General features: G+C 44.9%; 1 long non-coding RNA gene across 2 annotated transcripts in view; it reads left to right on the top strand.

Moving 5' to 3' along the window:
• Positions 1 to 20,761, top strand: part of LOC135966276 (uncharacterized) — a 24,335-nt gene extending 3,574 nt beyond the window's left edge. The window contains exons 2-3 of one of the 2 annotated variants that reach the window (XR_010579508.2): positions 7,443 to 7,560; positions 19,537 to 20,761. This is a non-coding gene — a long non-coding RNA (uncharacterized lncRNA). Of the gene's footprint in view, positions 1 to 7,442; positions 7,561 to 10,275; positions 10,391 to 19,536 lie in introns of those variants that run through there. The other variant, XR_012421986.1, reaches the window with a different exon arrangement.

Here is a 20,761-nt window from a genome sequence, read left to right as displayed (position 1 = left end):
TCTGATGTCTGTACTGGGATGCCTTCAACCGCTGGTGCTGGAACAGCTGGAGTTGCTTGGACAGTTCTCTCCTTTATCCCTTTGTGGGCTTTCCATAAAGTCTCTCCAACATGGCGGCTTCAAGGTAGCTGAACATCCTCTGTAGCAGCTCAGAGGCAGTAGGAGAGCACCAGACTGAAGAGAATTGCCTCTCAGGACCCGTCCTTGGAAGTCATGCAGTGGCACCTTCACTACATTCTTACTGTTGAGGCAATTACAAAGATCTGCCTGGGATCAAGGGGAGGGAACAGAGACCCCACCTCTTCAAGGATAAGTGTTAATGTCACTTTTTTTTTGAGATGGACTTGCCCTGTTTACCCCAGGCTGGAGTGCAGTGGCACGATCTCAGCTCACTGCAACCTGCTCCTCCTGGATTCATGTGATTCTCCTGCCACAACCTCCTGAGTAGCTGAGATTACTGGCATGCGCCACCACACCTGGCTAATTTTTGTATTTTTAGTAAAGACAGGCTTTCACCATGTTGGTTAGGCTGGTCTTGAACTCCTGACCTTGTGATCTGCCCACCTCGACCTCCCAAAGTGCTGGGATTACAGGCGTGAGCCACCGCGCCCGGCAAATTGTGGGTTTCTAATCTTCTGGTCTATAGATTGCTGCTTAGAAAAAATCAAAATTGGAAAATTGCAGCTAGTATTTCCTCAAATATTGGTTGTTCTCCACAATCTCTCTCTCTTATCTTTGTGGAACTCCAGTTATACATATATTAGATCTTTTAACAGTGTCTATTAGGCCGTAAAGATTGTGATCACTTTTTTTTTCAGTTTTTTCTCCCTCTTTGCTTCAGTTTGGTTGATCCCATTAACTTGTATTTACACTTAAGGGTTATTTCTTCAATTATGCCAAATCTACTCAATACATCCAGCACATTTTAAATTTCAGATATTGACTGGGTGTGGTCGCTCATGCCTGTAATCCCAGCACTTTGGGAGGCCGAGGTAGGCAGATCACAAGGTCAGGAGATCGAGAACAGCCTGGCCAACATGGTGAAACCTTGTCTCTACTAAAAATACAAAAATCAGCTGGGTGTGGTGGTGGGCGCCTGTAATCCCAGCTACTTGGGAGGCCAAGGCAGGAGAATCATTTGAACCTGGGAGGCGGAGGTTGCAGTGAGCCGAGATTGCGCCATTGCACTCCAGCCTGGGCGACAAGAGTGAAACTCTATCTCAAAAAAAAAAAAAAAAAAAAAAGAAAATAAAAGCAAAGAAAAAAAGAGAAACATTTTGCTAGAGATCCTATTTGTAGCCTATCTCAGAGATCCTTAGCTCAAATAAAAAACCTCCTTGATGAGTTTCAAGTCAAGGCTAAATTTTAAAAGAAAAAAACCTTCTTAAGGTTTTTGTTGTTGTTTTGTGTCTTTTTTCTTTCTTTCTTTCTTTCTTTTTTTTTTTTTTTGGTAGAGATAGGACCCCACTATGCTGCTCAGGCTGATGTTGAACTCCTGGGTTCACGTGATTCTCCTGCTTTGGCCTTCCTTCCAAAATGTGGGGATTACAGGCGTGAGCCACTGTGTCAGGCCCTTCTTGAGCTTTTCTTTCATTCCTCTCTTCTTCCTCTTCCTTCTTTTCTCTCTTCTCTCTTTCCTTTCTTCCTCTTTCTCTTTCTTCTTTCCAAAATATTTACCAAACACTTTCTCTGTTTCTAGGCACTGCTCTGTTTAAAATAGAAGGTGCAATTATCCCCAGCAAACTCCTGTTCATCCTTAAAGACACCACCTCCAGAAAGTCTCTTCAGGATCAACAAGCTGGATTAACACAGAGAACATGATTGAAAACTATTTTTATTTTTTTATCCTACAAATATTTGTTGAGGACGTTATGTGTCAGGCCTGTAGTGTGAGAAGATAATTAAAGGACATCATCATGAAGGCAGCAGCTAAGAACTACCATTTATTATTATTATTATTATTTTCATTATTTGGGGACCAAATCTCACTCTGTTGCCCAGGCTGGAGGGCAGTGGCATGATCTCGGCTCATGATGCAGCCTCCACCTCCTGGGTTCAAGTGATTCTCTGTCTTAGCCTCCCAAGCAGCTGGGACTACAGGCCCACACCACCATGCCTGGATAATTTTTGTATTTTTAGAAGAGATGGGGTTTCACCATGTTGGTCAGTCTGGTCTTGACCTCCTGACCTCAGGTGATCCACCCACCTCAGCCTCCCAAAGTGTTAGGAGGCAACCTCCGCCTCCCAGGTTCAAGCGATTCTCCTGCCACAGCCTTCCAAGTAGCTGGAATTACAGGCACCCGCCACCATGCCCAGCTAATTTTTTGTATTTTTAGTAAAGACGAGGTTTCACCATGTTGGCCAGGCTGGTCTCGAACTCCTGACCTCAGGTGATCCTCCCGCCTCAGCCTCCCAAAGTTTTGGGATTACAGGCATGAGCCACCACGCCTGCAGTGACTATTAATTTTGTGTACTGATTTTATGTATCATCTTGACTGGACTAAGGGATATTAGGTGGTAAAACATTATTTCTAGCTGTGCCTTTGAGGGTGTTTCTGGAAGAGTTAACTCATTTAAATCAATAGACTGACAGCAAAGAAGATCCACCTTCATCTATTTGAGTGGGCAGCATCCAATCCACTGAGGGCTTGAATAAAAAGGCAGAGGAAGGGTGAATTCTCTGTCCTTGAGCTAGGACATCTATTTTCTCTTCCCCTTGGACATCAGAGCTCCTGGTTCTGGAACAAGTTTCCCTCCCCGACCCCACTTTCAGGCCTTCCACTGGGGACTAAATTACACTACCGGCTTTCCTGGTTCTCAGCTTGCGGATGGTTTATCTTTGCACTTCTTGGCCTTTGTAATGCATGAGCCAACGCCCATATTAAATTTCCTCTTATGTATCTATATATATCCTATTGGTTCTGTTTCTCTGGAGAATCCTGACAAATACGACAATAATATTTACATTTAAATATTTATATTATCATAGTTATTGTTTATAACAATATTTATTAAGCATTTGCTATACGACAGATATTGTATCAGTGTGGCACATGCATTTTGTGTTTAACTCCTCACAACCACTCAACGAGGTAGGTCCCTTGATTATCCTCATTTTATTTATTTATTTGTTTTTAATAGAGATGAGGTCTCACTATGTTGTCCAGGCTGGTCTTGAACTCCTGGGCTCAAGCGATCCTCCCACCTTGGCCTCCCAAAGTGCTGGGATTACAGGTGTGAGCCACTGTGCCCAGCCTATTATCCTCATTTTATTTACAAGAAGATTGAAGCTTAGAGGCGTGAAGAGATTTCCACAAGGACACACGGCTGTTTCCCACAGTTTCTACCGCTGGATAGGTCTCAGTAACATACATTTCACCCGTCTTCCACTAAGGCCACAGCATAGGGTTGTGCATTTTAGGATCTACACAAAAAGGGAGGACAGAGGAGTGGGGCTGAGATCCAGCCTGGCGACATTTGCCACAACATTTTATTTTGTTGTTTCTAGCCTTTCTCAGAGAAGTCTTAGGATCTTCTGTTTAACTTTAGCCCTGGGCTGCTCCAGTTTACACTCCTCAGATCTCTAAATTTATTTGTTTATTTACTTACTTATTTATTTATTTTTGAGACTGGCTCTGACTGTTGCCCAGGCTGGAGTGCAGTGGTGCCATCTCGGCTCACTGCAACCTCCGCTTCCTGGGTTCAAACCTCAGCTCCGGCCTCAGCCTCCTGAGTAGCTGGGATTACAGGAGCGCACCACCATGCCCGGCTAATTTTTGTATTTTTAGTAGAGATGGGATTTCACTGTGTTGGCCAGGCTGATCTCGAACCCCAGGCCTCATGTGATTCACCTGCCTCTGGCCCCCACAGTGTTGGGATTACAGGCTTGAGCCACCACGCCCGGTCAAATCTCTAATTTCTAACCTTCCAAACTCCCAATCCTTTCTTCCCACCTCTGATAGGAAGGAGAGGTGGGCTGGAGGGCAAGAAGAAAAGGCCCGGCTCCCTTCCCCACCAGCTACTCCTTTAGTCACTCCAGGTGAGCAGTAAATTAGGCTGGTTGGTGCTCTCGCGGCACCTAGTGGTCTTCTGCGGCGGCACACCATGATGACTGCTTGACAAGACGAATTAAAAGCCCCTTTCTCCGGGAGCTCCTAGCGAGATGAAACGGAGATAGAGGCTGATAAAGCACTATAGGAACCCAACGAGGGAGCAATCGTGGTTTCTGGGGAATTAGAATTTAGAATTTGGATTCAGCTAGACTTGGATCCTGGTTCTGCCACATACTGACTGTGACCTTGGGCAAGTCATTTCACCTCTTTAAGCCTCGGTTTCCTCAGTTGTAAGATGGGGAGAATATCAGTGCCTCTCGATGACCATGAAGTACTTAGCACAGTGCTCAGAACGCTTTGGATATTCGTTTTGGGCAGAAGGAACTTTGTTTTGTTTGTCTGGGACGTAGTTTCGCTCTTTCGCCCAGGCTGGAGTGCAGTGTGGCAATCTCTGCTTACTGCAACCTCTGCCTTCCGGTTTCAAGCGATCCTTCTGCCTCAGCCTCCGGAGTAGCTGGGATTACAGGCGCCTGCCACCACACTAGGTTAACTGGCAGAAGGAACTTTGTAAGAAAGGCAGGGAGTGGGATGAATATTCAGAAAACAGAGTAGGTGACAGATGATCCGCCTTCCCTGCTAGAGAAGAGCAAACACAGCTGGTCAGTCCCGTGGAGCAAGTTGGGGCGGGGCTGCGTCTCTTAATTACAGCACAGTGAGAGGACCTGGAACCCCTTCCTGGGAACAGCTGCCCATTCTGGGCTGAGCTGGAATCCTAAACAGGTTTGCTCACCTGGACTCTGGCTGCCCTTATATACCTGGGCAGAAAATACCAACCATCAGTTTCCCACAAGTGCTTCTTTCTCCAGGTAGAACAGAGCTCCTCCAAACTCCTCAGAACTGCCAATCCTGACCGTGGTTTCATCTGACCTCCCACTTGTTCCATCTAATTCCTTCCCAGTGCTGGCCCAACACTGATAAGCTTTAGTGTCAGCTTACATGAACTACACTCTCCTGACTTTCCTCCTACCTCTCCAGCTGTTCTTTCTCAGGCCCCTTGTAGATTTGTTTTCTTTGCACACCCTTACTTAGCACTCTACAAGGTCCGGTCCTGTCTTCTTATTCTTCATACTCTTCCTGGGCCATCTTATCCATCGGGTTGACTTTAACTACTACCTATATGTTTTCCCGAGTCTCAGACCTGCTTATCCAACTGCTTCTCGGATGTTCCACAAGCACCACCAACCTGACATGTCCCAAATAAAATTATCTTCTTGCCCACAAACCTGTTCCTCTTCCTGTGTGGCCTACACAGCCAGTGGTCCCACCGTCTGTCCTATTGCATGAGCCAAAACTATGGATGTCATCCTGGAGAAGAGACTTCCCTCTCTCCTCCCTGAGAAATATCATCGCCTTGTCCCAATGACTATACCTCATAGGTGTTTAATCCATCCACCTATCTCCATCCCCACTGCACCTGCCTCATTCAGCATACCATCCTCTTTTGCTTGGGGTATTGCAACTGCCTCTTATTTTAACTCCTTGCTTCTAGTTTTGCTCCATTGTTTTCCCTCTGTGTTCCTTTCTGAAGGCTCAAGGAGATAATTCATGCCCAGCCTTTCCCACCTTCTAGAGGCTTCCCACTTTCCTTGGTTTCCTCTTCTTCCATCTTCAAAACCAACAAAGTTATGTCTTACTGACCATACTATAGTAAAATCTCCCTGTGCTTCTCTCTTCTGTCTTCCCCTTCCACTTTTTTTTTTTTTTTTTGACGGAGTTTCACTCTTGTTGCCCAGGCTGAACTACAATGGCAAGATCTTGGCTCACTGCAACCTCCGCCTCCCAGGTTCAAGTGATTCCCCTGCCTCAGCCTCCTGACTACCTGGGATTACAAGTACTCGCCACTATGTCTGGCTAATTTTGTATTTTTAGTAGAGACGAGGTTTCACCATGTTGGCCAAGCTGGTCTCGAACTCCTGACCTCAAGTGATCTGCCTGCGTCGGCCTCCCAAAGTGTAGGAATTACAGGCATGAGCCACCGTACCCGGCCCCCTTTCCACTTTTAAGGACCCCTGTGATTATTGGGCCTATTAGGTAATGTAGGATAATCTCCCTGTCTCATAATCCTTAGTTTAATCAATTCTTCATAGTCTCTTTTTGCCGTGTAATGTAACAGATTCACAGGTTCTGGAGGAATCTTTGGTGGGTCATTATTCTGCCTACCACAGACCATTCTCTGGTCCCAGTACTCATATCTGTCTCACATACAAAATGCATTCACCTTATTCCAAGGTCCCTGAAAGTCTCAGCCCATTAAAGTATCAACTCAAAGGTCACAGTCTCATTTACATCTCATTAGCTCAAGAGTTTCAAATTTATCATAGATATTATCTAAATTAGGTATTGGATGAGACTCAGCATAATCTATCCTGGGGCAAAGTTTCTCTCCATCTGGGGACATGTGAAACTAGAAAATAAGCTTCTGCTTCCAAAATATGATAATGGGTCTAGCGGAGGATAACACTTATAGACATTCCCATGTAAGAGGAGAGAAAGGAAGAGATAGAGGGGTCACCAGTCCCAAGCAATTTCAAAATTAAGTTAGACAAACTCCATTAGGTTTCAAAGCCTGGAAATAATACTTTGCGGCTCAGGACTCTGCCCTCTGGTCTCCCAGCTCTGTCCTCTGAGTCATTCTTCCTTTTTCTTTTCTTTTTTTTTTTTTTTTTTTGAGACGGAGTCTGGCTCTGTTGCCCAGGCTGGAGTGCAGTGGCCGGATCTCAGCTCACTCACTGCAAGCTCTGCCTCCCGGGATCACGCCATTCTCCTACCTCAGCCTCCCGAGTAGCTGGGACTACAGGCGCCCGCCACGTCGCCTGGCTAGTTTTTTTTGTATTTTTTTTTTTTTTAGTAGAGACAGGGTTTCAACGTGTTAGCCAGGATGGTCTCAATCTCCTGACCTCATGATCCGCCCATCTCGGCCTCCCAAAGTGCTGGGATTACAGGCTTGAGCCACCGCGCCCAGCCCATTCTTCCTTTTTCATGAAAGATTCAGCACATGGTTGCAGCTGGGTGGTTTTATCAACTTGTTTCCTGCCTGTAGAATTTGGGGGATCTTATAGCTTTCTTTCATTTCATACCCTCTCTATCCCGTTCAGTCCAAGCTCCAGTGTTTCTGCTGGTATAAAATTCTCAAGAACCCTGTGGGTATCTCATATATGTCACTCCATTAGACAAAATGCTCCTTTGCAGATCTTCACTTGATCAGCCCATTTCTATTTCTGTCTTCTGTTGAGGTAGCTGAGGGGATATATGAGTCTCACATTTAATTGCTTCAAAAAACCTCTTATGTGACAGAATACTCTAAACTTTTTTTTTTTTTTTTTTTGATAGGGTCTTGCTCTGTTGCCCAGGATGGAAGTCAGTAGTGCAATCACAGTTCACTGCACCCTTGACTCTCCAGGCTCAAACAATCCTCCCACTTCAGCCTTCCAAATAGCTGAGACTACAGGTATGCACCACCTACCCAGCTAATTTTGTTGTTGTTGTTGTTGTTGTTTTCCGTAGAGTTGAGGTCTCCCTATGTTTCCCCAGGCTGATCTTGAGCTCCTGGGCTCAAGCAATCCTCCCATCTCAACCTCCCAAAGTGCTGGGATTACAGGCATGGTACTCTGATCTTTTGATCTTTCTGAGGTTGTCCAGCCATGTCCTTGGCTTTTTCTCTAAAGCACACTTTCCTGACAGTGAATTTCATCTTTTTAACATCTTTTGCAATCTGAATAGGCTGAGAATTCCCCCAATCATCAAGTTCTGGTTCATTTTCTATTGAACATTACTCTCAAATTATCTATTTCCTCTCACATTTTACTATAAGCAGCAAGAAGAAACCAGACCACACCCTTCAACACTGCCTGGAAATCTCCTTAGCTAACTACCCAATTTCACTTTTTTGTTGTTGTTGTTGTTTTCTTTTGTTTTGTTTTTGAGACAGGGCCCCACTTTGTCGCCCAGGTTGGAGCACAGTGGCACAATCTCAGCTCACTGCAACCTCTGCCTTCTGGGTTCAAGCAATTCTCCTGCCTCAGCCTCCCTAGTAGCTGGAACTACAGGTGTCTGCCACCATGCCCAGCTAATTTTGTATTTTTAGTGGAGATGTGATTTCACCATGTTGGCCAGGTTAGTCTTGAGCTCCTGACCTTAGGTGATCCGCTCCCCTCGGCCTGCCAAAGTGCTAGGATTACAGGCGTGAGCCACCGTGCCCAGCCTCAAGTCCATTGTTTATAAGTTCTGTGTTTCACATAACTTCAAGGCATTGGCTAAGCTTTTTGTCACTATGTACCAAGGATCCCCTTTCCTCCAGTTTCCCCCAAAATATTCCCCACTTCCTTCTCAGCCATCACCCACAGCACCTTTAACAGCCATATTTCTTCCAAGCCTGTTCATGTTCTCTAAATTGGTTCATATTTTCTTGACTCTGCTCCTCACTGATTTCGGAGTCCTCCCTGTCCAAGCTGTTAGCATCCACATTTCTCCTGGCAGTCTATTCAAGGCCATACAGGCTTTTCCCATCATGCTCCTCAGTATTTTTCGTGCCTCTTCCCGAAGTTCAGTTCCAAAGCCACTTCTACATGTTTAGGTATTTGTTACAGCAATAACATAATCTGTATCCATTTTCTGTTACTCCTATAAGAAATTACTACAAAATTAGTGGCTTAAAACAATACAAATTTCTGGCCAGGCGTGGTGGCTCACACCTGTAATCTCGGCACTTTGGGAGGCCAAGGCAGGTGGATCACAAGGTCAAGAGATCAAGATCATCCTGGCCAACATGTTGAAACCTCGTCTCTACTAAATATACAAAAATCAGCTGGGCATGGTGGCGGGCATCTGTAATCCCAGCTACTCGGGAGGCTGAGGCAGGAAAATTGCTTGAACCTGGGAGGCAGAGGTTTCAGTGAGCCGAGATCGCGCCACTGTACTCCAGCCTGGTGACAGAGCGAGGCTCTGTCTTAAAAAACAAACAAACAAACAAACACAATACAAATTTGTTACTTCTAGCTCAGTAGGTAAGAAGTCCAGATGACACTGGGCTAAAATCAAGACGTGAGCAGGGCTGCATCCCTTTCCTGAGGCTCTAGGGAAGAGTCTATTTCCTTTTCTTTTCTCTCTTCTAGAGGCTTTCTGCATTCTTTGGCTTGTGGCTCTCTTCCTCCATCTTCAAAGTTTAACAATGTGATATCTCCCTGAGCACTCTTGCGCAGTAAAATCTCCTTTGGCTCTCTCTTCTGTCCCCACCTTCCACTTTAAAGGACATTTGTGATTACATTGGGCCAATCTAGTTAATCCAGGATAAACACCTCCTCTCAAAATCCTTAACAACACCTGCAACGTCTCCTTTGCCATGTAAAGTAGCATATTCATAGGTTCCAGGGATTAGGATGTGGTCATCTTTGGGGGGTCCTATTTCTGCTTACCACACCCCTCTAAATCTTATAGTCAATGTGGTCTGTCCAAGCAAACTCAGTCTCGTTAGCCTGCTGCTTAAAACTCTCCAATGGCTTTCCGTGGACTCTCGGATGCAGACCAAATTCTTACTGTGGCTGTTATAAAGCAACGTTTGTGAGTTGGCCCTCCTTTCCTGTGGAGCATCATGTCTCTCCTTTCTCCTCTCTCCTGCCTCCAGCATCCTGCATTGCAGGCATACTCAACTGCCTGCAGCCTCACCGTGTCAAGGCTGCCATCACCTATCCTTTCTAATATTGTTCCTACTTGCTCCTCATCTAGTTCTCTCTTACTTGTTCTTAGATGACATCTAAACTAGACATCCAAGCTAGACATCTAAACTCTTCTGGAATCCTGCCCTGTCACTCTCCCCCAGACCCTCTGGTCCCAATCTAGCTATGTGCCCCCTCCAAGGTGCTCCTGTCAGGGTGTATTGTATGCTACCAGAATGACCCATTTATTTTTCAGTCTCATCTACTAGATTGTAAACTTCAAGAGGGCAGGGACTATATCTGCCTCACTGCTGTATCCTCAGTTGCTTAGCAGGGGTCCAGGGTGAAATAGAAGCTGAGTATTTGCTGAGAAAATGAATGGGCAAGATTCCTTTGAGCTCACACAGTCCGTTCTGTGAACCCTCATTGCATGATTTGCTGGAGGATGATGGCAGAGACGTCCAATGCAAACATCATGATAGAGGAAGTGACTTGGAGCTCAGGGTGGGGGCGGCAGAGGGAGAGCGTCAGGCAGCCGGACCATTGCCTCACTAGTGAATGGCAGTGATTGCAGTTCATTCCTAGCTCAGAAAGCAATGCTTTGAGCCACAACTGTCACAACTCCAGGTTAGTCCCTAAGGAGATTCTTTCTTTCTTTCTTTCTTTCTTTCTTTCTTTCTTTCTTTCTTTCTTTCTTTCTTTCTTTCTTTCTTTCTTTCTTTTCTTTCTTTCTTTCTTTCTTTCATAAGGTGTGGTTGTGGGAGGAGTTTCTTTTCTATTGATGCAAAACAGACAACTCAGCTCTAAAGACTGACATTTATTTGCTTTTATTTTTTGTTGTCATTTGTAAAAAGCAAAATAGAGGCTGGACATAGTGGCTTACACCTGTAATCCCATTGCTTTGGGAGGCCAAGGCGGGAGGATCACTTGAGACCAGGAGTTTGACACGAGCCTGGGAAACATAGCAGGCTCCATCTCTACAAAAAATTAAAAAATGTGTCTGGGCATGGTGGCACACACCTGTAGTCCTAGCTATTCCCTGGAGGCTGAGGAGGGTGGAACAGTTTGAGACTGCAGTGAGCCATGATCGTGCCACTGCACTCCAGACTAGGCAACAGAGCAAGACCCTGTCTCTAAGGAAAAAAAAAAAAAGTAAACAGTATCTACACTTCCACCTGTTAAAAACACTCTATCAATTTATCCACGCACCCCCCCACCACACACATGCACAATTTTCATTTTTCTTTCTGTTTTCTTTTTTTAAAATAGGGTCTCACTATGTTGCCCCAATGCCCAGGCTGGTTTTGAAATCCTGGGCTCAAGCAATCCTCCCACCTCAGCCTTCCAAAGTGCTAGTATTATAGGCATGAGCCACTGCACCCAACCTTTTATTTTCATTTTTAAATCTTTCTTCATAATTTTCTCTTCTTCAGCATATCGTGGATTTATTTCCTGATCAGTATATAAAGATCTTTCTCATTGTTTTTTAATATTTTATTAAATACATTTAGAATACATCTATTGTGTATTATAATGTTAAATTTGCATCTGGCTGGAGGAGAAAGGAGGGGAAGTATTATGCTGGAGTTTCTTTCTTTTCTATATTATATTATATTATATTATATTATATTAGAAAGTAGTCTTCAGACCAGGTATTTCTATCACCCTTTTTTTTTTTTTTTTTTAAGAGGTCTTGCTATGTTGAGACCCAGGCTGGTCTCAAATTCCTGAAGTCAAGCAATCCCATCTAGGCCTTCCAAAGTGCTGAAATTGCAGGTGTGAGTCACTGCATCTGGCCACAATATACTTTTAAAGTCACTTTTATATCTGTTAGTAGCTGATGTGCCCACCAGAATCAAGGAACTAGATGTTGAAAATGCAACCGCTTTCCCTGCTCTCACCCTTCACCCCTATATAAATACATTATTTAACCAGCCCCTATGTTTACAAAAATGTGAATAATGCTGTGAAGAAAGTTACAACACATAATGCTTTGTGCGTTTATTAAATCGTGTCCTTTGGATTTTGGATACTGCTAGAACAGGTTCTCAAAGACAAGAATAGGATTTTTTTTTTTTTTTGAAACAAAGTCTAGCTTTGTTGCCCAGACTGGAGTGCAGTGGCATGATGACAGCTCACTGCAGCCTCAACCTCCTGGCCTCAAGTGATCCTCCTGCCTCTGTCTCCTGAGTAGCTGGGACTACAGGTGTGCACGACCACACCTGGCTAACTTTTTAATTTTTTGTAGCCATGGAGTCTTGCTATGTTGCCCAGGCTAGTCTCAAACTCCTGGCCTCAAGAGATCCTCCAGTCTCAGCCTCCCAAAGTGCTGGGATTACTGTCATGAGCCACTGCACATAACCAAAAGTATGATTTTTTAAAAAATCATTTAATATATTGCTGGTGTTTTTCAGAAAATAATTTTTAACCAATTTAAACTTCCAAGTAAATGAAAATCCGTAGTTCCTCGTATACTCCACAACATTAGGTATTATAATTAAACTTATTTTGCTGGTTTGATAAGTTTTTTAAAAATATCGTTTCATTTATTTTTAATTTTTTTAAAGAGACAAACTCTTGCTCTGTTGCCCAGGCTGGAGCATACAATCATAGCTCACTGCAACCTGGAACACCTGGGCTCAGGTGATCCTCCTGCCTCAACCTCCCAAAGTTCTGAGACTACAGGCGTGAGCCACCTGGCCTGGCTTAAAAATCTATTTATTTATTTATTTAATTTTTGAGACACAGTCTTACTCTGTTGCCCAGGCTGGAGTGCAGTGGCGCGATCTCGGCTCACTGCAGCCTCCACGTCCTAAGTTCAAGTGATTCTCCAGCCTCAGCCTCCCGAGTAGCTGGGACCACAAGTGCACCACCACGCCTGGCTAATTTGTGTGTGTGTATTTTTTTTTTTTTTTTTCTTTAAGGAAAGACAGAGTTTCACCACATTGGCCAGGCTGGTCTCAAACTCTTTTTTTTTTTTTTTTTTTTTTTTTTTTTTTTTTGAGACGGAGTCTCGCTCTGTCGCCCAGGCTGGAGTGCTGTGGCCGGATCTCAGCTCACTGCAAGCTCCGCCTCCCGGGTTCCCGCCATTCTCCTGCCTCAGCCTCCCGAGTAGCTGGGACTACAGGCGCCCGCCACCTCGCCCGGCTAGTTTTTTGTATTTTTTAGTAGAGATGGGGTTTCACCGTGTTAGCCAGGATGGTCTCGATTTCCTGACCTCGTGATCCGCCCGTCTCGGCCTCCCAAAGTGCTGGGATTACAGGGTCTCAAACTCTTGACCTTAGGTGATTTGCCAGCCTTGACCTCCCAAAGTGCTGGGATTACAGGCATGGCTCCTGGCCAAATCTCATTTTCATATGTATTTCTTTCATTGGTAACAAGGCTGAATATTTTTCTTACGTTTATTAACCACTTACACTTTTTCTGTGAATTGTCTTCAGATGATTCTTGGGTTTTTGTTGTTGTTTGTTTGTATTTTGAGACAGAGTCTTGCTCTGTCACCCAGGCTGGAATGCAGGGGCACAATCTCAGCTCACTGCAGCCTCCGCCTCACAAGTTCAAGTGGTTCTCCTGGCTCAGCCTCCAGAGTAGCTGGGATTGCAGGCATGAGCCACTGTGCCCGGCCTGTCTTCAGGTAATTCTTTGTTTATTTTTTTGTTGGAGGGCATTTTTATTGATTTATAGTATAGCATACACATTTTTAGTGTAGTGTTTTAGGATATTAACAATTCGGCATATTTGTGGTACATATTCTTCCAGCTAGTTGCTTTCCTTTAAATATAATTTATGATCTTTAAAAACATACATTAAGTGTGTGTGTGTGTGTGTATGTGTGTGTGAGATTTATTCCATTCCATGAATTTTATGCTTAGAAAAATTTTTGGTCATTTCTTCTACATACTCTATTTTTTTCAAATTTATTTTGGTGTGTTTTCAATTTCTCACTATTATAAATAATGTTTTAAAAATCCTAGCTGGGTGTAGTGGCTCACACCTTTAATCCCAGCACTTTGGGAAGTCGAGGTAGGCAGATTGTTTGAGCTCAGGAGTTCAAGACCAGCCTGGGTAACATAGCGTGACCTCATCTCTGCAAAAGAAAAATAATTTTTTTTTTTTTTTTTTGAGACGGAGTCTCGCTCTGCCGCCCAGGCTGGAGTGCAGTGGCCGGATCTCAGCTCACTGCAAGCTCCGCCTCCCGGGTTCACGCCATTCTCCTGCCTCAGCCTCCGGAGTAGCTGGGACTACAGGCGCCCGCCACTGCGCCCGGCTAGTTTTTTGTATTTTTTAGTAGAGACGGGGTTTCACCGTGTTAGCCAGGATGGTCTCGATCTCCTGACCTCGTGATCCGCCCATCTCGGCCTCCCAAAGTGCTGAGATTACAGGCTTGAGCCACCGCGCCCGGCCAAGAAAAATAATTTTTTAAAATAAATAAAATACTTAAAAAATCCTTGTATTCGCCAGGCGCGGTGGCTCAAGCCTGTAATCCCAGCACTTTGGGAGGCCGAGGCAGGCGGATCACGAGGTCAGGAGATCGAGACCATCCTGGCTAACACGGTGAAACCCCGTCTCTACTAAAAATACAAAAAACTAGCCGGGCAAGGTGGCAGGCGCCTGTAGTCCCAGCTACTCGGGAGGCTGAGGCAGAAGAATGTCTTGAAAGCAAAATATCAAGAATATATTTTATTCTTGAAAGCAAAATATCAAGACAGAGTACACAATATTCTAAGACATTTGATATGTGTTTCTGAATTGTTCTCTAGAATTGAGTTAACAAATTACAACCCCCTCCCTGCCAGCATTATACAAGGTTACCTGCTTTCCACTTCCCAGCCCAGGAAGTATTATAGTTTAAAAATCTTTGCCCACATGGAGGTTGAAATACAATTTTAGGCCAGGCGCGGTGGCTCACGCCTATAATCCTAGCACTTTGGGAGGCTGAGGTGGGTGGATCACCAGAGGTCAGTAGTTTGAGACCAGCCTGGCCAACACGGTGAAGCCCCGACTCCACTAAAAATACAAGAATCAGCTGGGCATGGTGGCGTGCACCAGAGAATGAGGCAGGAGAATCGCTTGAACTTGGGAGGCAGAGGTTACAGTGAGCAGAGATCGCACTACTTCACTCAAGCCTGGGAGACAGAGCAAGATTCTGTCCCCCCTCGAAAAAAAATTAATAAACTTATGAAAAAATTTGCTCTCACTAGAAATCAAAGAAATACAAATCAATGGAAGAACAAAATACTATTTCTTTTTCTTTTCTTTTCTTTTTTCTTTTTTTTTTTTTTGAGATGGAGTCTCGTTCTGTTGCCTCGGCTGGAGTACAGAGGTGCAATCTTGGCTCACTGCAACCTCCACTACCAGGGTTCAAGCAATTCTCCTGCCTCATCCTCCTGAGTAGCTGGGATTACAGGCACATGCCACCACGCCCAGCTAATTTTTGTATTTTTAGTAGAGGCAGGGCTTCACCATGTTGGCCAGGCTGGTCTCAAACTCCTGACCTCGGGTGATCCACCTGCCTCGGCCTCCCAAAGTGCTGGGATTGCAGACATGAGCCACTGTGCCTGGCCTCATTTTTGTTTTTCTTTAAAGTGCTTGCTCATGTTATCTTCTCTATTTTCCTATTGGGATGTTTAATTTATTAAATTCTCTCACAATTTCATTTCTGTGAATTTTTCTTAGATTATTCTTTTTGCTTTTGGATGCTGATGTTGCAAAGTTTTGTAATGTTAATGATAAAGCTGGGGTCAAAAATAGGCCTGCTGTTCATAGTCAATAATAACGATAGGTACCCCTTGTTGAGCACGTACAGTATCCCAGGTACTTCTCAGACACTTCTCATCTATATAGTTTCTAATTTTCACAACCACCTTTTTATCCTCATGTTACAGATGAGGAAACTGCAGCACACAGAGGTTAAGTATCTTGCCTTAGGTCACACAGCTAGTAAGTGGCACAGCTTTTTATTATTTTGAATCCTCATAACAGCTGGTACTAAATTGTATTCTTTTTCCTTTTTTTTTTTTTTTTTAAGATGGAATCTCACTCTGTTGCCAGGCTAGAGTGCAGTGGTGCCATCTCGGCTCACTGCAACCTCCACCTCCTGGGTTCAAGTGATTCTCAGATTCTCATGCCTCAGCCTCCCAAGTAGCTGGGATTACAGGCACGTGTCACCACACCTAGACATTTTTTTTTGTATTTTTAGTAGAGACAGGGTTTCACCGTGTTGGCCAGGATGGTCTGGATCTCTTGACCTCGTGATCTGCTTGTCTCGGCCTCCCAAAGTGCTTGGCTTACAGGCGTGAGCCACTATGCCCAGCCACAAAATTATTTTCTCTGCAATCCCAGCATCAGTGTTCCATTCCTTCTAAGCTGACTTGCAGAAGCACCTTGTCCAACATGTTATCTCCAACATTGTGTCAGTTGGAAATGGCAGAGAGCAGGCAAGTCAGACAGAAGGCAAGAATCATCTCCCACCTTTCCACAGAGTCAAGGTTGGCTGGGGGGGCAGTACTCCCAGGCCTCTCAGAGGCTGTGGGGTTGAATCTCCCACCAGTGAGGAGGACAGGTGTGTGACCATGTGTTCCCAGTATCAAGAAGCTATGGAGTAGCTGCCCAGCAGAGTACTCTGAGGTCGTGGAATAGGTCATAAGATGAAGCCAACAGCTAGATAGCATCAGGGCCAGAGACTAGGCCAGGTGAGCCAACAGAGAGGCAGCCGCTGGTTTCCTGAGTCATGGCCTTCAGCAGGGGTCAGTAGAATACCCAAACAGAACAAACAGGACATCCTCGCGTGTGCCTCAGGGTATACAAGTACCAGACACATAGGAATCAGATCAGACCCACCAGATCATGTTGGGGATTAACAAAGGGTGCACGACGCAGAGTGCACACCTGAGGTCCCTACTGCATGACACCATAAAAGCATGATCAGAAGAGGTTCAGGAATCAGTGAGAACTTCCAGGACAGAACAGGAATCAGTGAGAGCTTCCGGGACAGAAGAGGGTGGGCTGGCAACGATGGGTGACCCATCTGTTTCTCAGTAAGAGACAAAACCGGGAGGAAACTGTATTATTGGTGCAAAACTGAATTTGTGTGGTGATTTGCAAATCTGCACTACTTCCTGTTCAGGATCCAGTTATGTAAATCATATATTTGGGTAAGTAGGGCCCCAACCAGTGAATTCAGGGAAGTTGCCACCTAAATCAACGGCCCTAGTAAGGCCCTATTGTGTCTATTTGGATGAAGATTTCAGGTACGTGGCACCTAAAGACTTCTTAAACTCAGGAATTAATTGGAAGGAACCAAAACAACACCATTAGTGAAGAGGTTTAGTCATGTGAAGAACATTTCTGTATCTTTTTTTTTTTTTTTTTTTGAGACGGAGTCTTGCTCTGTGCCCCAGGCTGGAGTGCAGTGGCCCGATCTCGGCTCACTGCAAGCTCCGCCCCCCCGGGTTCACGCCATTCTCCTGCCTCAGCCTCCCGAGTAGCTGGGACTACAGGCGCCTGCCACCTCGCCCGGCTAATTTTCTTGTATTTTTAGTAGAGACGGGGTTTCACCATGTTAGCCAGGATGGTCTCGATCTCCTGACCTCGTGATCCACCTGTCTCGGCCTCCCAAAGTGCTGGGATTACAGGCTTCAGCCACCGCGCCCGGCCTTCTGTATCTTTTTCTAAAACAAACATTTTAAAATTCTGTTGTTTACTGGGATTTTTACAAAATCATTTCTCTTTGGATTAAGAAACCTGCGATACTATTCTGCCCCATTCTGCTCACTAACTCGTTACAAATAATCATTATAAGCCTCCAGAGTGGAGACTCTGAAGACTGAAAGTCAGGAGCAGATCCAAACAATCTCCCTCCTTACCCAGAATCACAAGGACCTGTCGTAGACAAGAAGTTCCCTTGTGCTTGTCCTACTCTCCTTGGAAAAGAATCCTCTCTTGTTCCATTTTCTGGTGGCTTCTGGAGTGCCCCGGCTTTGATGGGGAGCTGGTGGGTCTCTCTTCACAGATGTCCCACTCCCTCCTTTCTCATCATTTGGGAGTGGTGACAGACAGCAAGGCTGAGAGGTTATTGGAGAGAGGAGGGACTCTGTGGCCTGACACGGAGGGGAAAAGGAGACACTCATCTCTCTTGGCACTTGTTGGAGATTGTCCATTGCAGACATTGCACAGGAAAGGCTGTGGACAAGAAGATAGAATCCCAACTCTGGTCTGAACTCTGTCTTTTCTAGTTAACCTGGATCTAGAGTCTGGTCTGAGTATAAATTTATTCTGGTGACGAATACAGAATACAATGATTAACTCCTTGACTCCTTAAAGAAGTGATTCTTTTATTTATTTATTTATTTATTTATTTTTTGAGACAGAGTTTCACTCTTATTGTCCAGGCTGGTGTGCAATGGCACGATCTTGGCTCACTGCAACCTCTGCCTCCTGGGTTTAAGTGATTCTCATGCCTCAGCCTCCGGAGTAGCTGGGATTACAGGCATGCACCACCACACCCGGCTAATTTTGTATTTTTCATAGAGATGAGGTTTTACCGTGTTGGTCAGGCTGGACTCGAATTCGTGACCTCAGGTGATCCACCTACCTTGGCCTCTCAAATTGCTGGGATTACAGGGGTAAGCCACCGTGCTCAGCCTACTTTCACTTTTTTTTTTTTAATAGTGACATGGCTTTACCATGTTGGCCAGGCTGGTCTCAAACTCTTGGCCTCAAGCCATCTGCCCACCTCGGCCTCCCAAAGTGCTGGAATTACAGGTGTGAGCCACCACACCCAGCCAGATTCTTAAACTTCTTTGGGTTATGCACATCCCTGCAAATCTGGGGCCCTCTCTCCAGAAGACTGCACACACCCACACATCCATGAATTTTTATTCTTTTTGTAAAGCAAAAGCAAGTTTATTAAGAAAGTAAAGAAACAAAAGAATGGCTACTCCATAGGCAGAGCAGCCGCATGAAATTTTTCATACAATTTCAGAGGGTTGATATTATAGATAATACTTACAATAAATAGTGTTGATAAGGTACCAAAGTCCATCTGTGGACCCAGGATAAGATGCCCTCCAAGCTTTAATGATATTAGGAACAGGGTGGAGTTCAATCTCCTCAACACAGCATACAAGGCCTTTCGTGATCGGGCCCTCACCCTCCATCCAGCTTCTCCTAATGCTTGCCACACGTAGCCTCTCTAGGCAGCTCACAGTTCTTTCTCACTTCTGCATTTTCATGCATATTAATCTCTCTGCCTGTAATGTTCTCCTCCCTGATTGCTCGGAAAAGAACTCAACTCTGTCAAGGCAGAGTTCATCACTTCCTTCTCTTCTTCCTTCTTTGTTGTTTCCCCTGCTCATTTTAAAATATTTTAATTAAAAAATATATATATATTTGCTTTTAAAGACAGGGTCTTGCTCTGTCATCCAAGCTGGAGTGCAGTGGCATGATCATAGCTCACTGCAACCTTGAACTCCCTGGCTCAAGCAATTCTCCCACCTTAGCTAGGACTACAGGAGCAAGCCACCATTCTCTGCTAATTTTTAAAAAAAGTTTGTAGAGACAGTGCCTTGCTATGTTGCCCAGGCTGGTCTCAGACTCCTGGCCTCAAGCAATCCTCCCTCCTTGAGGTCCTAAAGCTCTAAGATTACAGGTGTGAGCCACCATACACGGCGCCTCCTGCTCATTTTTGATGGGAAAGGATTCTTTTAGCGTGATGAGTAATGATCTCGACCACAATTGATAGATATTAACAATAATGAAATTTCTATGTCTAGGTACTCCCATCTGAAGAATCTGAAAGTTCAAAGACTATGTTTGCAGATGGAGTCAAGCATGACATTATCCTTGGTCCTGACCACCATGGACTCCATGGCAGACATTGTCCCGGGCTGCCCACAGCCATGTCCAGCACCCACCTCTCTTGCTGCCTCCTGCCATAAGGGCTTTCCTGGTGTCCTTTGCAGTTAGAGGCTGAGCCATGCAACCTGGTTTTGGCCAAGGAGTCTTAAGGGAAAGACTGCTGGGAGCTTTCTGTTTTCCTGATAAAAGGAACAGCTAAGACTGGGGACATTCCTTTTCTCTTCTTCCTTCATTGAAAGATGATGCAATGTTTAGAGCTGTGGTGACTGTCTTGTGACCATGAGGTGATCTGCATGAGCAGCAGTTCTCAAACTTGAATGTGCACCAGAATAATCACCCAGAGTGATTATAATCCAGAGATATTATATCCAGAGTGATCTAAAACCAGAGATATTATAATCACCCAAAAAAATCTTTATTTTTTTGAGATGGAGTTTTGCTCTTGTCGCCCAGGCTGGAGTGCAATGGCACGATCTTGGCTTACAGCAACCTCCGCCTCCCAGGTTCAAGCGATTCTCCTGCCTCAGCCTCCTGAGTAGCTGGGACTACAGGCATTTGCCACCATGCCGGGCTAATTTTTTGTTTTTTTAATAGAGATGGGTTTTCACCATGTTGGCCAGGCTGGTCTCGAGTCCCTAATCTCAGGTGATCCACCCTCCTTGGCCTCCCAAAGTGCTAGGATTACAGGTCACTGCACCTGACCCAGAGGGCTTCTTAAAAGAGACTGGCGAGCCCTGTCCTCAGAGGTTCTGATTCATACATCTAGAGTGGGCTGAGAATTTGCATTTCTTTCTTTCTTTCTTTTTTTAAACAGACAAGGATCTTGCTATGTTGGCCAGGGTGGTCTTGAACATCTGACCTCAAGCAGTCCTCCTGCCTCAGCCTCCCAGAGTGTGAGCCACTGTTCCTGGCCAGAATGTGCATTTCTAACAAGTTGCCAGGTGACACTGATGCTGCTTGTCTGGGGACCACACTTTGAGAACCATTGAATATCAGTATAAAAATACAATAGGTTGAGGATGGCAAAGCAGAATGATAAAGCCTGGGTATTGATGGCCTTGTCCAGTAACTGAATCAATGTAAACCACTCCCTTGCCTCTGGATTTCTTGTTCAGTGATAAAATAAACCACTCTTCAAGC

The sequence above is a fragment of the Macaca fascicularis genome, chromosome 1 (genome assembly GCF_037993035.2).
Source record: "Macaca fascicularis isolate 582-1 chromosome 1, T2T-MFA8v1.1".
In the NCBI taxonomy this organism is placed as follows: Eukaryota; Metazoa; Chordata; class Mammalia; order Primates; family Cercopithecidae; genus Macaca; species Macaca fascicularis.
The sequence above is the reverse complement of the archived record's forward strand: the minus strand, read 5'-3'. Positions and strand labels throughout refer to the sequence as shown.